A 14159-nucleotide genomic window follows, 5' to 3' on the forward strand; every position below is an offset into this window, starting at 1 on the left:
TAAATGCTCAATAATGTTGAGGTCTGGGGATTGTGGGGGCCAGATGAGATGCTCAACTTCATTAGAATGTTCCTCGTGCCATGCTTTAACGATTCTAGCTGTATGAATTGGTGCATTATCATCCTGAAAGATGGCGTTCCCCTCCAGGAACAGTGTTTGAACCATTGGATGCAATTGGTCGCCCAAAATGCCTAAATAATCTCGGCTGTTAATTCTTCCATGAATGGATATCATTGGCCTGGCGGATCTCCACGAAATAGCACGCCAGATCATCACAGAACCTCCATCATGTTTTACGGTTGGGAGAAGGCAGTCTGGATGGAATGCTTCTTTCGGCTGTCTCCAAACGTAAACTCAGCCGGAGGTCGGAAATAGGGTAAACGATGATTCATCTGAGAATATCACATGTCTCCACTGCTCGAGGGACCAATTCTGGAGGTTTCTACACCACTCTAAATGCTTGGAAACATTTGTCATTGAGAGCAGCGGTTTTCTAATTGCAGCTCTTCTGTGGAATCCAGATTTCTGTTGCTCCTGACGAACAGTTTTCGTGGAAACTGGGTTCTGTAGGTGTTTATTGAGCTCAGCAGTGATTTTCGGAACTGTGGTCTTGCGATCTTCTCTCACAATTTGCTTTATTCACTGCTGTACACCCTCTGGGCACTTCATGAAGGGCTGCAGATGCAGGGGGCCCCCTTTGTGAGTGGGAGCCACAGACGTATGCCTGGTCTGCCTGCCCCAAACACTGCCCCTGGCTGTGTCTTCTGGTCCTCTGGCTGTGACATTCAGGTCAGAGGGTGCGATGATGTGATTAGCGTGTGCCCTCTGCCTGAACAGTCATTGCAGAGAGCCAGGGACACTGAGGAGCATCGGCCACAGCGATGAGAGGTGAGTATGTCATTTTTTTTTATTGCAGCAGCAGCAATATAGGGTATATGATCAGCATAAACTGCATTATTGAGCATTATATGAGCATCTTATGGGGCCCAACATCATCTTTATGCAACATTATATGGGGCATATTTTTGTATGGAAGATCTTATGGGGTCATCATCACCTTTATGGAGAATTATATGCGGCATATGTCACGATGTGACCGCAGCAGTGTGATATGACCTAACAATTGGTCGGTCACCAGACGGAAAGACACACCAGGGAACACTAGGAAAACTTTAACAACGGTGGGCCCTGTCAGTAGGGAACGGGGGAATGGACACCTCCTGCACTCACCTGAGGATGTGACCTGATCTTGATATCATCCCAATATGGGTTCTTTCACCCCATCTCCGACCAGGATACCTTGTCCCTCACTTGCCCTGCTCTTATCCCTATGTAGAGAACTGGCAGGTGAGAGCACTGGTCCCACTGCTGCACTAATACAACAAGAGGTAAGGAAAGACAAACACCAAAAGGGACTGGGTATTAAAAGCACCACACTTAGCTTTCTGCTGCAAAGCACCGAACAGCAACAAAAAGACACCAGGACAACCGAACTTGTAGAACCACCGCTCCCAGAAAGCTCCTTCTCCCAGCTAGGTCGCTACAGAATCAACTAACACCGACAGTCAGCCGAAGCATCAGGTGACATCTTAAAGGATGGTGGGAGTGGTCACCACCCACATCAGCTGACCCAGCAGCAATGCAATGCAATACACCAGCAGGCCACCGGGGAAACTGCATTAACCCCTGGTGACCTGAAAGGTAAAAGATTTTGAACTGAAGGAAACCAGATCTACCACAAATCCAAAAATGGATCGTGACAGCATATTTTTGCATGGAGCCATCATCAACGTTATGGAGCATTATATTAGGAATATTTTTGTATAGAACATCTTATGGGGCCATTATCAACTTTATGGAGCATTATATGGGGCATATTTTTGTATGGAACATCTTATGGGGCCATTATCAACTTTATGGAGCATTATATGGGGCATATTTTTGTATGGAACATCTTATGGGGGCCATAATCAACTTTATGGAGCATTATATGGGGCATATTTTTGTATGGAGCATCTTATGGGGCCCATCATCAACTTTATGGAGCATTGTAATGACACCTAAGATGTTACTGGCACTGCCGTGAATGAGCGCAGAGAGTGCAGGCAGAAGGCACGCAGTGCACAAGGACCTAAGACTATTGTAGTGAGCACAGGACCTGGCACTGAGCGATCACGTGACCAGGGGGCAGAGCCACCGCACGTGAGTGCAGGGAAGGACACTGAGCACGCAGAGTACAGGGCAATAGAAAGCCGAGAGTCAGAAGTCAGATGAACACACAGTACCTAGTGACAAGACAAAGAGTAAATGGCGACAAGCCAAGGGGATCAGATAACCAGGAGAGACAGAGCAGTACAAATGTAGGATACAGAGGCAGAAGTCAGGGGACAAACTGAACCATACACAGCAAGGCACACAAGCACAGAGGCACATGACTAAGGACGAGTCACCTGGGTCAGCAACCACTAACCGAGTATACTGAAGTATCACCTACACTACATGCAGATACTGCCAACATTAAATAGCCACCCCAAAACAAAAGGGAGGCGGACTGAATTAACCCTGACCTAACCAGGATGGAGGCGGAACCATCCTGTCCAGAGTCATGACCAGCATTATATGGGGCGTATTTTGTATGGAGCATCTTATGGGCCCATCTGCTATGTAGTAGAAATGCAGGTGTGCTGTGAGCGCCGACCACAGGGTGGCGCTCACAGCTGCCGGGGATCAGTAACCATAGAGGTCTCAAGGACCTCTATGGTTACTATTCAGAAGCATCGCCGACCTCCGATCATGTGACGGGGGTCGGCGATGCGCTCATTTCCGGCCGCCTGGCCGGAAGCGCCGGTTAAATGCTGCTGTCTGCATTTGACAGCGGCATTTAACTAGTTAATAGTGGCGGTTGAATCGCGATTTCACCCGCCGCTATTGCGGGCACATGTCAGTTGTTCAAAACAGCTGACATGTCCCGGCTTTGATGCGGGCTCACCGCGGAGCCCTGCATCAAAGCAGGGGATCTGACCTCGGACGTACTATCCCGTCCGAGGTCAGAAAAGGGTTAATAAAGCTGGGAAATTTGCATCACCTGGCCTTTCCTAATGATGAGAGTGAACAAGCCATAATCCTAACAAGATAATTAAGATCTGAAACCTTGGTCAAAGTTATCCGAGCACACAAATCTCCAAGGGTGCCCAAACTTTTGCATTTTTAAAATGTAAAAAATGTATTTTTTGCCTAAAATAAAAAGGAAATGTGTAATTTTTAACTTTAGCACTTTTAGCCCTTTTCATCTTCAACTCACTTAGCTGTTCACAATAACAGTAATTTTGACCAGAGGCTGCCCAAACTTTTACATGCCACTTTATTGTGAACATGGTAAATTAAAAAAAATGTAATTGTGGAATTGCACTTGTTTTGTAATGTGAATGCACTTGGAATTTTTTTCCTGTTTTCTAGTAACTATGTGGTAGAATGAACAGTGTAATTCAACAGTACAACTCGTCTCACAGAAAAAAAACAACCCTTCTTATGGTTATATTAACAGAAAAATAAAAAAAGTTTTGATGCTTGGAAAAAGGAAACAAACAAAAAACAGAAAATCACCATGTCATCATCAACACGAAAAGATATATAAGATGACCGAACAATCTATAGTATAGTATATGCCAGGTATATATTATACAGTGAGTACATGAGTAGTCACACGGCCCTCCTGCTTTATTCAATGCTAATTGTGTAACAAAACTATGTAAATATTGTTTAGATGTACTATCTGGCAATATTGTCAATACTGTCTCTGAAGAACAAACTCCCACTTAACAGGCATAATTTCCATTAAGACTCTTGGACCAAATTAAAGCAAGATGTACATGAGTATAATATGTAAAAGTTGACTGCTGAGATGTTCTCTGTATTGGTAAAACAGGAGCGGCACGGTGGCTCAGTGGTTAGTACTGTTGCTTTTCAGCATTGATGTCCTGTGTTCAAATCTCACCAGTTACAAATGTCTGCAAGGAGTTTGTATGTTCTCCCCGTCTTTGCGTGGGTTTCCTCCGGATACTATGATTTCCATCCACACTCCAAAGATCTACTGATAGGGAATTTAGTTTGTGAGCCCCAATGGAGACAGTGATGATAATGTCTGTAAAGCGCTGTGGAATATGATAGCGCTATATCAGCAAAGCATAATAAATAAATGTGTAGGTATTCAGATAGTAAATTAGGGAGACAAAAAGCGCTTATAGGGTCTTATCCTCAGATTAAGTGTATTTTGTAACAGGGAGCTGCTCACCTGATGGTATAAAGCAAAAGCATGTGCATATTGGCTGCTGCAGATCCACGGGCCGCCCATGCGACCTTCTCAGAGACGTTGTACAGGATAGTTTGTGGATTATGTCCGCGCTGCCACAATGATACAGATCCGAATGTAATTACAAACGCTGGTGGCTTACTCAACGCGTTTCAAGGTCTATCTGACCCCTTCATTGGGAAAATACCACAAAGACATTCAGAACTGTTGACGTTATATTGCTTAAATATATTCAAATTTCAAACAACAGGAGCGAAAAGGACCTCTTGACATGTGATATCCAATGTCGGAGCTCCTGGAGACAATAATAGTTAAATTAATACAAAATTCTTTCAAATTGAGTACATACAGAAATTCTTAATCAGCCTAATAAATATTCTATTAGTGTTGAGCATTCCGATACCGCAAGTATCGGGTATCGGCCGATACTTGCGGTTATCGGAATTCCGATACCGAGATCCGATACTTTTGTGGTATCGGGTATCGGTATCGAAACAACATTAATGTGTAAAATAAAGAATTAAAATAAAAAATATTGCTATACTCACCTCTCCGACGCAGCCTGGACCTCACCGAGGGAACCGGCAGCGTTCTTTGCTTAAAATGCGCGCTTTTACTTCCTTCCGTGACGTCACGGCTTGTGATTGGTCGCGTGCCGCCCATGTGGTCGCGACGCGACCAATCACAGCAAGCCGTGACGTAATTTTCAGGTCCTCAATGCCTAATTCTAGGCATTCAGGAATTTAAAATTACGTTCCGGCTTGTGATTGGTCAATGCAGAAATAGGCATCAGGACCTGAAATTACGTCACGGCTTGCTGTGATTGGTCGTGTCGCGGTCACATGGGCGGCACGCAACCAATCACAAGCCGTGACGTAATTTTAAAAATGCGCGCGTCTCCTGCCTCCCGTGACGTCACGGCTTGTGATTGGTCGCGTCGCCCATGTGACCGCGACGCGACCAATCACAAGCCGGAACGTAATTTTAAATTCCTGAATGCCTAGAATTAGGCATTGAGGACCTGAAAATTACGTCACGGCTTGCTGTGATTGGTCGCGTCGCGGCCACATGGGCGGCACGCGACCAATCACAAGCCGTGACGTCACGGAAGGAAGTAAAAGCGCGCATTTTAAGCAAAGAACGCTGCCGGTTCCCTCGGTGAGGTCCAGGCTGCGTCGGAAAGGTGAGTATAGCAATATTTTTTATTTTAATTCTTTATTTTACACATTAATATGGATCCCAAGGCCTGAAGGAGAGTTTCCTCTCCTTCAGACCCTGGGAACCATCAGGGATACCGTCCGATACTTGAGTCCCATTGACTTGTATTGGTATCGGGTATCGGTATCGGATTAGATCCGATACTTTGCCGGTATCGGCCGATACTTTCCGATACCGATACTTTCAAGTATCGGACTGTATCGCTCAACACTATATTCTATTCATTTTCAGGTTTAAAAAGAAAAAAAGAAAAAAGTGGGAAGAAAAAAACATAGATCTTGAAACGCGTTGAATAAGCCACCAGAGTTTTTCATTACATTCGAATCGAATCTGTATCATTGTGGACTTAATCCACAAACTATCCTGTACAACATCTCTAGGTATTCAGATACACAAATGGTATGTTTATAATTGTATAATAAGATGACTTTCAAGTGACCTTTACTGTGCTGTTAGTCATCAACTGACTATCCACATAGTTTTGTCTATGCTCTTTGCGTACACGTTTATTGCAACTAGGTCTGGCTGATCTAGATTGCTATGTCCTTGGGTTGTTCTTTCTGGGTGTCTGCACTGGATTATCCAGTTGTGCTGCATTACAATCAGCCTTGTTTGCATAATGTGGGGAAAACCCTTTCCTGGGATCAGCTATAACACATGTGTCTGTCTGGCGCAAATGCATTGTGTCAATTGTCAATTGCTGATTTTTCTAGTTTCCCAAATATCCTTCTATATTTAGTTAGGTCCAGAACTATTTGGACAGTGACACAAGATTTGACATTTTAGCTGCTCACCAAAACCTATTCAAGATACAGTTCTATGGTCAATCTGCATTTAAATTTCTGACTCACAGCTTTAATTTGAGGGTATTCACATTTTTATTGGAGTAAAGATTTAGGAATTAAAGCACTTTAATATGTAGCTGCCTCTTTTTAAAGGGATCAAAAGTAGCTAATTATCTCTATAGCATTTTAATGGACTGCATGGACTATTACTTTGTTAATCCATCACAAATGAAGCAGGTTAAAGGTCTAGTCTAGAGTTGTTTCCAAGTGTGACATTTGTATTTGGCAGCTGTTACTGTGAACTCACAACATGCAGTCAAAGGAGCTCTCTATGAAGTTAAACAAGCTATCATTAAACTTAAATCCATTAGAGAAATAGCAGAAATAACCATTCTGCAAATAAAAGAGTGTAGTGGTGAGATTGGGAGCGCAAAAAGGTCTGGATGTCCATGGAAGATAACAGTGGTGGATGATTGCAGAATTCTTTCCATTTTGAAGAGAAAAACTCCTCTTGTACAATTACCCAAGTGAAGAACACTCTCCAAAACGTAGGTGTTACGCAGTGCTCCCCAACTCCGGTCCTCAAGAGCTACCAACAGGCCATGTTTTCAGGATTTCCTTAGTATTGCCCAGTTGATAATAGCATCATCTGCACAGGCAGGAATTCCATCACCTGTGAAATACTAAGGAAATCCTGAAAAGGTGACCTGTTGGTGGCTCTTGAGGACTGGAGTTGGGGAACACTGTGTTAGGGTATGTGCACATGCAGCGCCCCCACTGCCGCAGGGCCGAGGGGTACCCGGTACTGGGCCTCTGAGTCTCTGCTCTGGGATTGTCACGGTGGCTAGACCCGGTCCGTGACCCTGCTGAGGGGCGCCCAATGAAAGGTGTGGATGGTGGTGGTAGTGCGGTGCAGTAAATAACGAGGACACCAGGTTGCAGTCTCTTTACCTCTTTACTGAAGGCTTCAGGGTCCTCAGTCCGGAATCCGGTTAACTGGGCTGCGCAAGCCTGGTCGGTCCGATGGCACATCCAGAGTTCCCTTTGCAGGTGGAAATCTATGCCTACCCTCTAGCGCTTGTGTGTTGTAGTCCTTCCCTGCTGAGCACCACGGGATAGTCCTCACAACTGTTGTGTCTGTTTCTCGTGTTCCCTCACAACTCGATTCTGATGTTCTTCCACGTCCCCCAGATCTTATGGTTAGGACGCACCCGTATGACGGGGAGGCTCGGAGCTCTTCCGGGACTCTAGCGTCGCCCCACTCCTGTTGTTACCCCCCTGTGTCTTCCTAGGTCACTTGGGTGAGACAGCCCGCCTATAACTGACTGTCCTGCCGTAGGTTTGAAGTTTGGCTTGGAGCTCTATACTTCCTCGGCGTTCCGGCCACCGGTTATGCGCCTCAATAGGATGTTGCCTCGTCTTACAGCACGACTCCTACTGGTATTCTCCTTGTTGCGTTGATCTCGTTTCTCACTCAGCACAATATACCTCGCTTCTTGTCCTTTCTTGGGGTACCGCCGCTATATCGTGCAGGCGCGGTCCCGTAATGTTCTCTCTGGTTGCTAGGCCTCTGTCAGGATCCCACCCCTGACAGGGACCCCTCTGAGTCTCTCCCCGCAACACCCCCTGCCACAGGGTGTTGCCTGTTCAATTCCCAGTCAGCTTTCTGTCTAACTTCCTGCCTAACCCCCAGTTTTACCAGATTGTGAGGAGTGGCCTAATAAATAGAACCCTTAGCTCCCCCTGGAGGCCAGACTGTGAAATGTATTGGTGTCTGTGATACCTGGTCAGAAGAACTCCTTCAGTGCCATCAGACGTACCATAGCCCCCCTTAGCGGCGGAGCAACAGTACTGCAACAACCAGGACTCTGGGGCGCTGCACTCCCCCCCGGTTAAATCCAGTACTCCTGGACTGGGAAGAAAACAACAATACATGTCAGCAAAAAGACATACAATTTTGAAAATGCAAGTACAAGTAAACTTTTCAACAGAGCTTCCCTTTATGGGAGGTGAGGACACTTGAACGTTACAAACATGGTTAAATACTTTAAATAACATACTATAAATACTTTTCTTACCCAACCGGGTATTCTACTAAGTGAAAAATCTTTGAACAATAATTTAACTTTGCCTTTAAGGACGTACTCGCTGGATCCACTAAAGACCTTCTTATAACACATTATAAGGCTAATCAACTTTTATGCATTCTCCTTCTTTACATCTGCAGGACCGCCTGTCCTAACTGCTCCAGACCTACTGCCTCTCCTTTCTGTTACAGGACCGCCCCTTTCTGCCCGGGCCTACTGTCTTTCTACTACTATACACAGTATAGAACATATCATTTTTCTTTCAGTTCAAGATCACTGAGCCATCTCTGTATGGCTCCTAAGAGGACTCACCACTAACCCCTACGGGTTCACTTCCTGTCCTCATTTTCTAGCACATTATTAAACACTAGATTGTGGCCCGATTCTAACGCATCGGGTATTCTAGAATATGCATGTCCCCGTAGTATATGGACAATGATGATTCCAGAATTCGCGACAGACTGTGCCCGTCGCTGATTGGTCGAGGCAACCTTTATGACATCATCGTCGCCATGGCAACCATTATGACATCTACGTCGATACTGTGCCCGTCGCTGATTGGTCGAGGCCGCCAGGCCAGGATTTCCAGGACAGACAGACAGACAGAAAGACAGACAGACAGACAGACAGAAAGACAGACAGACAGACAGGCAGACAGACAGACGGAAAAACCCTTAGACAATTATATATATATAGATTTTCTATTAAATACAACATTAAACTGCCTTTATTACTTTCTTACTGACTTGTATGCAGGACACTATGTCTTCCCCTACGGGCCTGCTGCATCTTTCTTCTAGCTTTCACCTTTACAGGACTTTATTTCAGAGCACATTACCAACATTTCTTACAATCAACTAGTTAGTTACATTTAACTTCTTCTTTCAAGACATTATTGCCATTTAACCATCTTAAGGCAACACTGTTCATAAGTGCAATATGTGAACATTCCCTTTAAGAGGGGACCAAGTCTCTATGAGGTAGTGCAACTTCTCAAGCTGCAAGTCTGTTCGCAGTAAGGACTCCGTTGGTGGTTCTGCGACCAGTGCCTTCGCAAAGAATCCTTTCTTTATGTAAAACCAGTAGAGAGCACCTTTAAGAAGGTGCAAACTATTTACAACATCAGTTTTTGAATCATTCACCGTCCATGATTCGGCAGTCTTTTGATAACTGAGCAAAAGTAGAAAACAAACAAAAAACAATAGGGATCCCGGGTCAACAAAGGGATCCCTTTAAGAGTTAACCCTGGACGGGTTTTAGCAGCAAAACAGCATAGAAACAATCAGTTAACTATTTACAATCAATAAAGCATTCTTGCTTACTCAGTCTTCTTGTAGTGCAGGGGGTGGTCTCTGATCCGCGGCTGATGCGGTGTCAGTACCGGTGGTTGATCTCTCAGGTGCCGTCAGATCACTCGGTGTCTGGACCTGAAGGCTAACCCTGTTTGCAAGTTCGGTAGCCGCCACAAGGCGGACGGTGGTGAGAGTAACAAGATCTGTCAAGTCCGAATCAGTCATGGTCGGGGCAACAGGTGACGCCCCTTCAGGCTCACAGCGTTGGACATTCCGAGCGCACCACCCTTGCGCACTCCGGTGGCGGGTGTAGGTCACCTGATCCCCCTTTGCAATGGGTCACCATATTGGTTACAGCAGGGAGTTTTCACGTTGTAACTAGTAACGAAGACGTCAGTCGGTAATCCCGGTTCCTGTATGGAGCCCCAACCCCTCTTCGGGTGGAAGGCCAGCACAGTTCCCCGCTTTACCACGTCTTTCCTGCCGTGCGCAGACTTTCTGAGTTGTGTTTGTGGCGTGTCAGGTTGTTACGTCTCGTCTCGGTGTCTCCAATGCAGGATTAAACATTGTTTATACTGTTCCCAAGTGAGCACAGCAAGGGTGAGGCCGTCCTCCCGGGCTCCATCTGGCCCGGTCCAGGGGGTGTCCCATCGGAGGACCACCCCGTCTGGGCCCACGTCTATGGGTTCTCCCATCTTGGTCGGTAGTGGAGGTACCAGCTTCCCCATCGCGTCGGGGGTGAGGATCACCCGCTCCACCGAGAGGGAACAGTTATTGCTGGGGTGAGGAGCGGTCACGGGAGCGGGATCGGTCAGGAGAGCTGGATCGGTCGTGGGAGCAGAATCGGCTGGGGGAGTAGGGGCGTCGTCCATACCTGCACCTGATGTGATTCCACCGATGTCGATCTGTTCCGTTGACGAGGACACTGGAATCGGCGGCAACCTGGACAGCGGCTCCTCCTCGGCGGCCTCCCGATGTGGCTCCGCTCTCCATGGTTCCGTGGTTGGGATAGGTAGGCTCGGCTCCTCTGTCGGCGGCTCCAGGGAGTTCAAATCCTTCACCGGCGGTGGACGCGAGTCTGCCTCTGATGGGTGAGGGCAAGCCGGAATCGCTTCGCTGTCTCTCGGGCACTTGCTGTTCATCATCGCTGTCCGGCATTCGGCGGCAATGCATGCACCTGGCTCCGCCATTTCTCCGAGTTCGGGCTCCTTCTTCACCTCGTTCCCGCCATTGCAAATCAGGGGGCGGTTCTCCTCTGCTGCTGGGCAAGTCGTCATCTCGCAGCAGAAGTCGGAGGGGGCGGTCGCTACTTCTGGCGCCGCTTTGGTAGTCTCCTCCCATGGCACGCCCTCCTTCTTCCTCTGCGCTCCCTGTGGTGCTGCAATGGCGGTGGGTTTTGGGGGGAACTTTTGGCGGCAAGTAGCAATACACAGTCTTTGCAATAAGTCACAGTCCAAGTATAATAAATCACAGTTCCAAGGCACACATGACCTGATTCTTCAGGCTTAAGTAGATCCTGTTCGTGACACCAAAATTGCAGCGCCCCCACTGCCGCAGGGCCGAGGGGTACTGGGCCTCTGAGTCTCTGCTCTGGGATTGTCACGGTGGCTAGACCCGGTCCGTGACCCTGCTGAGGGGCGCCCAATGAAAGGTGTGGATGGTGGTGGTAGTGCGGTGCAGTAAATAACGAGGACACCAGGTTGCAGTCTCTTTACCTCTTTACTGAAGGCTTCAGGGTCCTCAGTCCGGAATCCGGTTAACTGGGCTGCGCAAGCCTGGTCGGTCCGATGGCACATCCAGAGTCCCCTTTGCAGGTGGAAATCTGTGCCTACCCTCTAGCGCTTGTGTGTTGTAGTCCTTCCTGCTGAGCACCACGGGATAGTCCTCACAACTGTTGTGTCTGTTTCTCGTGTTCCCTCACAACTCGATTCTGATGTTCTTCCACGTCCCCCAGATCTTATGGTTAGGATGCACCCGTATGACGGGGAGGCTCGGAGCTCTTCCGGGACTCTAGCGTCGCCCCACTCCTGTTGTTACCCCCCTGTGTCTTCCTAGGTCACTTGGGTGAGACAGCCCGCCTATAACTGACTGTCCTGCCGTAGGTTTGAAGTTTGGCTTGGAGCTCTATACTTCCTCGGCGTTCCGGCCACCGGTTATGCGCCTCAATAGGATGTTGCCTCGTCTTACAGCACGACTCCTACTGGCATTCTCCTTGTTGCGTTGATCTCGTTTCTCACTCAGCACAATATACCTCGCTTCTTGTCCTTTCTTGGGGTACCGCCGCTATATCGTGCAGGCGCGGTCCCGTAACGTTCTCTCTGGTTGCTAGGCCTCTGTCAGGATCCCACCCCTGACAGGGACCCCTCTGAGTCTCTCCCCGCAACACCCCCTGCCACAGGGTGTTGCCTGTTCAATTCCCAGTCAGCTTTCTGTCTAACTTCCTGCCTAACCCCCAGTTTTACCAGATTGTGAGGAGTGGCCTAATAAATAGAACCCTTAGCTCCCCCTGGAGGCCAGACTGTGAAATGTATTGGTGTCTGTGATACCTGGTCAGAAGAACTCCTTCCGGGCCATCAGACGTACCATAGCCCCCCTTAGCGGCGGAGCAACAGTACTGCAACGACCAGGACTCTGGGGAGCTGCACACACATTGCAGATTTGCCTGTGGAATTTTCTGTGCAGACTCTTCCCTGTCTTGCCAGAAAACGCAGGCGCGGATTTGCTGCGTTTTTGCCGCGTTTTTTAGTGTGTATTTTTCCATGCGGATTGTATGCGTTTTTGAAAGCTAAATAAAGATGTATTATTGAAAAGAAAAAAAAAAGGATTGTGATGTAATTTCTTGTCCAACCTCCTCTTTTACATTTGTCCAACCCACACTCCATTACACACAGATAGATAGATAGATAGATAGATAGATAGATAGATAGATAGATAGATAGATAGCAGGAATGAGATAGATAGATAGATAGATAGATAGATAGATAGATAGATAGATAGATAGATAGATAGAGGAATGAGATAGATATCTAAGTATCTATAGATATATCTGTCCATCTATAAATATATCTATAGATAGATCTATAGATAGATATATCCATAGATAGATATATCCATATCTATCTCTATAGATATATCCATAGAAATGTAATAGCAAAGGCCGATGTTTATTAATGAGCAATGTTTTATTTTTTGAAGAAAAATGTCGTGGGCTCCTGCGCAATTTTCTGCAAAAGAGGGGGAAAGCCGAAGGCCAGGGGCATTATATTTGTAGCCTGGGAATGGGGTAATACCCATGGCCCCTTCCCAGGCTATGAATTTCAGCCCGCAGCTGTCTGCATAGCCTTTAATGGCTATTAAAATAGGGGGACCCCCCAAAAAAATGACATGGGGTCCCCCTATATTATAATAAGGGGTTAATATCACCTTGCTATTGTAAGGTACATTAAGCCAGGTTAATAATGGAGAGGCGTCAATAAGACGCCTATCCATTATTAATCCTATAGTAGTGAAACAGTTAAAAAAAAAGACACAGCCAGAAAAAAGTATTTTAACCCCTTCACCCCCAAGGGTGGTTTGCACGTTAATGATCAGGCCAATTTTTACAATTCTGACCACTGTCTCTTTATGAGGTTATAACTCTGGAACGCTTCAACGGATCCTGGTGATTCTGACATTGTTTTCTCGTGACATATTGTACTTCATGGTAGTGGTAAAATTTATTTGATATTACCTGCATTTATTTGTGAAAAAAATGGAAATTTGGCGAAAATTTTGAAAATTTTGCAATTTTCCAACTTTGAATTTTTATGCAATTAAATCACAGTGATATGTCACACAAAATACTTAATAAGTAACATTTTCCACATGTCTACTTTACATCAGCACCATTTTGGAACCAAAATTTTTTTTGTTAGGGAGTTATAAGGGTTAAAATTTGACCAGCAATTTCTCATTTTTACAACACCATTTTTTTTAGGGACCACATCTCATTTGAAGTCATTTTGAGGGGTCTATATGATAGAAAATACCCAAGTGTGACACCATTCTAAAAACTGCACCCCTCAAGGTGCTCAAAACCACATTCAAAAAGTTTATTAACCCTTCAGGTGTTTCACAGGAATTTTTGGAATGTTTAAATAAAAATGAACATTTTACTTTTTTTCACACAAAATTTACTTCAGCTCCAATTTGTTTTATTTTACCAAGGGTAACAGGAGAAAATGGACCCCAAAAGATGTTGTACAATTTGTCCTGAGTATGCCGATACCCGATATGTGGGGGTAAACCACTGTTTGGGCGCATGACAGAGCTCGGAAGCGAAGGAGCGCCATTTGACTTTTCAATGCAAAATTGACTGGAATTCAGATGGGACACCATGTTGCGTTTGGAGAGCCACTGATGTGCCTAAACATTGAAACCCCCCACAAGTGACACCATTTTGGAAAGTAGACCCCCTAAGGAACTTATC

Source organism: Ranitomeya variabilis, chromosome 2 (assembly GCF_051348905.1).
Source record: "Ranitomeya variabilis isolate aRanVar5 chromosome 2, aRanVar5.hap1, whole genome shotgun sequence".
Taxonomy (NCBI): Eukaryota; Metazoa; Chordata; class Amphibia; order Anura; family Dendrobatidae; genus Ranitomeya; species Ranitomeya variabilis.